Raw genomic sequence first — 6,073 nt, forward strand, 5'->3', positions numbered from 1 at the left:
CCCACGTAAGTGTTTATAAAACTTGGAACTTGAGACTTCTACATAAGTTAGGCTGAACCTTAGGCGACAAATTGCAGTAAAATGAGACCGAGACTAACCGCCTCGGGATTCATGAAACGCTAGCAAAAGGTATAGTATGTCCACATTTTGAACGGTGCATGCTATTCAGTGCACACCCTCTGGGGATCATACACTTGTAAGACTTCAACGTAAGACCTTGACTTGGCTAAGAAATGGTGTAATATAGAGTGACGCGCAAATGGATAAGAGAACAAAGTTCATGTTCATCGTCAAGTGTGACAAGTCAAACTATATTTTCGTAACTTGGCTAGTGCAATTAATTCCCTCCGGCGTCTTGAAAAGATATGCCAGACAGGACACTTTGAGGTATTTCATACCCAGTATGTACGTAAGTATGACTTGAATTGATATGGACTGTGAAAGCATTAAGTGTGCGTTCAGAATTGTATGTGGCTTGCTACTAATAAATAGATATGTTGAATAAAAACCTATTAAGTACTTTCGGAAATTGTAAGTCTATACCACCCATAGAATTTGTCGCTTTTTTCACGGATTAAACTCGTCAATTAACGGTCTCTGAATGAGAAGATGTATGTATGCATATCACAAATGAACAACAAGCGCTTGAACTTGGATCGTGTAGAAACAAGAAGATCGATGATTTAGCATAGAGAACACAAAACTGGATGCTAAAACTTTGTTCCTCAGAAATTCGCTAAGCTCAAGTCAATCAGAACTGAATATGTGTCAAACTTTGCTAAATTGGAATAAGTGGATTTCCTTTATCGTCATCTTCTCCACGCCTCAAGAACTTTGCTCATTTTTCTCTTTAGAACCTTACAGAAAACACTCGTAATTCCTAAATTGTTGTCCTCAAGCATGGCCGAGAAATGGACGTGATGTTTTTCATGGCAGGAACATTATAACTACACTGCATTAAATGATTCCCATTTATTAATGCTTCCGTGTACATGTATTTTACTGTGTGATGATAACCTGTTAAGAAGTTGAATAATCCAAAAATGTGTCACCTCGAAAAGTGTACGTATTACATTCGAAGACAGAGTCTATCTGATGTAGCTACATTACGTATGATATTCATATTTTGCCAGTAAAGACATTTCCCATCAAATTACAAACCAACAAACAACAAAATGCACTCTATATTAAAATGCAAATAGTGTTTGCAAACTTTTTTCTTTCACCTATTTTATTTTCAGTCAGGAAATCCCAGACTTTCTCCAGCCGGAAACTTTAGACCGGCGAAGGCGAAAACTCTGTAGGAAAATATAAGCCATTGTTCATGTATGATTGATAGCATACACAAGTTTGGTACTCGCATCATTTTCAACCCGCAACGTAATCACCAAGATTTTCATGATCTACATTATGTATGCATACTAATAAAAAGGCATGTTACTCCTTCATAGGGCCAGGTTACTAATAGGATTTCATCTTCTGACACACTCGGGTTAGTGTGTCAGAAGATGAAAATTGGAAAAAATTCTGTACAGTCCTTTTGGCTGGTGGCGAAAAATATTTATTTCAAGTCGAAGCGATACTAAGTACCTAAGCTACCTTTAAACCGGAAACTGTTACACATGTACATATATATATTTAGTTAGTCTAATTTGCAACACTATACATGATAGGATTAGTAGTCTAGCTAGGCATTTAGAGCTAGATATCGAGTTGATAAGCAATTGACAAATACAATAATATTGTCAGCAATCGTACTCATTCCTCCAAAGGATGTCATGAAAAGATTTTAACAAATCATAAATCTTTGCATTGCTTCAGGGACTGTTTATAAATTGGCAATTGACTGTTTTGTATCGACCGACATTAGGAACTATAAGACAGTGAACCACGTTTTTCAATTTAAAAATTTAGATGTTAATTAGGATAAAGAAAAGAAGGTTATTCCAAGAACATTCAATTTCATTCAAGAATGGCGATGGATTCCAAATAGCAAAACTTCCAATTTAGGGATTTGTTAGCAATACTATATAACGGAGCAGAAACGTACAGAAAATCGATTACAGGGATTAATGAAACAAGTGACTTATATGTACCTCAACCAAAATTACCTATGATATGAGCAAAATTTTACCACACCAGTTCAATTGGTCGCTGGGCCAGGTTCATCGGTTCATCCACGTTGGCCGTTTACCGTACAACTATACATGAATACATATGTACAAACATGTACATACATATAAGCCCAGTAGCTTGACATACATGCATCGTAAATTTGTCGTAGCTTACAGAATACACAAATGTGTGATTATGAAATGACGTCCATATCTGATATAAATCAGCGAATTTTTTTGCACAAAATTCCTGGCTAATATGGAAAGCCTCTTTCAAATTTGCAATTAAAATTTTGCAAGCCTATGTATGTATACGTGGTGGTATTAAATTTTTTAGAATCTTGTTAGACTTACACCTACTTGGGATTAGAGGAATGCTGATTAAATGGGAAATTAAAAACGAGATTCGCCAGAAACGGATTTCTGAATAAGCATAAGCTGAAGTTACTCTTAAAGAGTGACTCTTTTAAATTAGATTTATTCACACATTAATACCCTAACCTTACACCCATACATGATACGTTGAACTTCTGGTAAGGAGTAGTCTACCAACCATCCCATATACATGTAGTCGCTGAAAAATTAGCTTCCGCATGTTATCATTCAATGGCGGTATATACATAGTACATAATACGTACATAAATATCACGTACCTTGAACTTATATACTTGAATACTTAAGACATCACCAAAAATTAATTTATTATATAAGTACATAGGTAAGGGTACTTTATCTGCATATGGTGTGCGCCTATGTACATATGCACATACATACCTACGTTTAGATTTAATGAATTCGGATGTAGCAGAATCAGTCTGGCTAAAAAATTATGCGAATGTTTCGTTCTTGGAAAATTACGACATGTTTAATTAATATTTTTCCTAGTTCCGTTGTAGATTTTTTCTCGTCGCAATTTGAGACCTGGTATAAAAGAATCTAATTCTAGATAAGTAGTTGAGGTGTACTCAAAGGGCAGGGTAAAACTTTGCCTAAAATTGATCGAACTTTTTTACGGTTCCTTATAACCTAAAATATTATAACCGAAATACCTAAGCAAAAACAATTATTTAAAATTCCTGCAGATTCCAGTAATAATAAGAAAATTTCAATTATTTGGCAGCAACAAAATATTTACCTAAGAAAATATCTGCATGTTGCAGAAATGCATATGTACATATGTGTATACCTATTTACAAGGCTGACTAGTAGGACTAGAATAGTTTGCCAATAATTACTGACAGTGTGTCACCACATTTGTGGTTGAACTTGTTCAGTGCTATGATTTGGGACAGAAATAAAGATACAATATATACAATCGCTGCGCATTATAGTCCATCTTGATCTCGTACTTAACGACAATAACAATGGAATATTTCTATCAATTTTACAACCCTTATATAAATTGCTCAAAGCCACAAATGACGTCCACCGGAAAGGTCGAATTTTTTTACTGTAATGTTTTGCGTCTCCTCAACGCTCACATTCTTAACACATGTACATATGTATATGTACATATGTACATAGGTACTGTACACACTTATTAGTCAACAGACATATTACATTTATTAGCTTAATCCAGCTTACGGCATGATTTGTGTACTAAACAAAGTGATCAACAATACTATGTTCTTTGGAATTTGTTAAAAACACATCAAAGTCCAGTTGTTCAGCTTAGTTTTGCGTCTCAGACTAGCTTAATTGTGTCATAATCCAGTCTAAAATACTGGTATTTATGTATATGCTCTTTATAAATATACATATGTACGCTCCTTAGGATTAGTGGAATGGATAGCAATTGTCAGCGGTCGGGTAGGAACAAGAAAGCCGGATTTGCATGCACATATATAATTTCACATTGCACTCAACTCTTTAATGCTACCCAGGTACTATACTTTTGCAGGAAAACCTTCGTCAGAGAATGGAACTTGTACAGTAGAATTCTAAACATGTTTGCATAAATTAGGTAAAAGATTCAGATATTAATTGAATTGTTTTTATCGAGTTGATTTTCAGTAAGTTTTCCTCAATAAGTAATTAATTAAAATCGTGATATACATATGAACTTTAATATCGGGTGCGATATACACGATATACCAATGTGCATTACATAATATTATGAAACCTGATGTATGCGCACATGCAAATGGCTTCTGGATGGCCATTTTGCCTTCAAAATCCTGTGAAAACAAGGTGACATAATGGTTTACCTTCACTAAAACAACTACTAACTTCTTTTGCTACCATTCTGTCTTTGAGGAATGATTGTTTAAGTTGTTAGACCGAGTTCGGCATGCTTTTTTTCAGATTCACATAAAAAACATTTACTTATGTACAAGCTTAAGTAAAAAAAAATACTCAGATGAAGACGTCACACTAAAGGTGCAAGTCAAAAATTAAATGCGTACCCGTAATATACATAACACCTCACTAAGGATAAGGATATATCGGAAGATTTTTGCAGTAAATACATATACATACATAGATATATATTATTTTATGTAAGATACAAAATTCAAACTGACAAAGTTTGACGACAAAATGGCGAATTATATTTAATTTTTGTGGTTTTGATATGATGACATTTCGCTAAAATTATACACATACACAAGTTTCATACGTACGTCTATGCAACAATGCGTGACCCAATGGACCATTTAGCTTAGAGCAAAATGGTGGCCTCCCTTTTTATGTGAACAAGTTCCTGGAATAGAACTGCTCAAAAAAGCTATCCAAAAGATTAGATTCCAGTTTTTACGCATTTGTAACCTCAATGACAAGCCATGTAATTGGCCTATTAAACAGATATTGGTGGCGAAGCATGGCTGCATACGTGCACTTTCGCTATACGTGACCATCTCGACGCATGTGAAGGAAAATGGTTAAGGTTGAGGCTTGTGGAAGATGGAACGAGAACCGTCGTAACGTTACATGATATTACAAAGATGGTGGATTTTGACGTGTTCAACAGTGTAAATGTCGCACACGAGATGAAACATATGTATCTGCGACGCGACACGAAATTATGAAATTTGCAAAACGTTAAATTTTGCAAAGCGGCATTTACTGGTAAATAAATTATCACTAGTCCTTTGTCTCATTTTGTCTGGTTACATCTGTAATTAGAATGGAATGTAGCATATTAGTTATGAAGTGATGATACTTTATTAATACTTAGCGTATTGTACATAAGGAAATGCATAACATACATATGTATGCGTTGCTAATTAAAGACATTTTGTTTCACTAAACAAATAATAATTAAGAAATAATAATTAAGAACATAAAGTGCTGGTTTAAATAGCCAAATTCAAATATGTGCATAGTGTGAGATAATGAACGAATTAAAACTCCTTGAATAACATGACGTATGTATGTAAATACAAACTAGGATTAAAAGTCTAAAATTTCACAAAATGTGTATTATTATTTATATGTAAAGTGTTAACAAAATTAATGAATTGAGGAAAAAGGAAAAATTAAGGAAAATGGTAATTTTTTGATGACTACAAACATACCAAGTGCATTAGGTGCCTGATTTCAAGAACAAGACTTCTTGCTTGTCTTTGTCTACCTGAACATTCCTAATGGAGATACATTTAACCCTACGAACCATCAATGATATGATCACACACATAGAACAAGCTACACATACGTACATACAATAATATACAATTTGCGAAAATGCGCAATTCAAAGAAAGACATAATCTGTAAGCTGGGATTTCCTTAATATTACTTCAAAGATTCGAATGCTCGGAACTTTAGTGGTCGTGGACGGATTATACAAACGTGAGACTAACTGTCCACGCCATTTGTTTGCCAGCTAGTGACGCGATAAGCATTGTTGCACGAGAAGGTATGCATAATCCATCACACTTTGTATATAAATGCACAACAACCAACCTCAACCTTTCCGACTGCTTACTTTGGTTTGCTGCCATTTAACAAGTCTTTGTCTCC

Source organism: Folsomia candida, unplaced genomic scaffold (assembly GCF_002217175.1).
Source record: "Folsomia candida strain VU population unplaced genomic scaffold, ASM221717v1 Fcan01_Sc003, whole genome shotgun sequence".
In the NCBI taxonomy this organism is placed as follows: Eukaryota; Metazoa; Arthropoda; class Collembola; order Entomobryomorpha; family Isotomidae; genus Folsomia; species Folsomia candida.